The sequence below is a fragment of the Nannospalax galili genome, unplaced genomic scaffold (assembly GCF_000622305.1).
Source record: "Nannospalax galili isolate Female #2095 unplaced genomic scaffold, S.galili_v1.0 scaffold158, whole genome shotgun sequence".
NCBI lineage: Eukaryota > Metazoa > Chordata > Mammalia > Rodentia > Spalacidae > Nannospalax > Nannospalax galili.
The window spans coordinates 4,313,151-4,313,498 of NW_008345290.1; positions in this window are offsets into that span (position 1 = coordinate 4,313,151).

Below are 348 nucleotides of genomic sequence, written 5' to 3' on the forward strand. Positions count from 1 at the left end.
CGTAAGTCAATAAATGTCATAAATCACATAAATGGGCTCAACGACAAGAACCACATGGTCATCTCAACAGATGCAGAGAAGGCCTTTGACAAAATTCAACATGCATTTATGTTCAAAGTCCTAGAGGGAATTGGACAGGATGGAACATACCTCAACATAATTAAAGCCATATATAAAAAACCCACAGCCGACATCGTTCTAAATGGATAAAAACAAGAACATTGAAATCAGGAACCAGACTACGTAGTCCACTATTCCCACTTCTCTTTAACATAGTGCCTGAAACTCTTCAAGGGCAATAAGATAAGAGCAGGAAATTAAAAGAGTAATAATTGGAAAAGAAGAGAT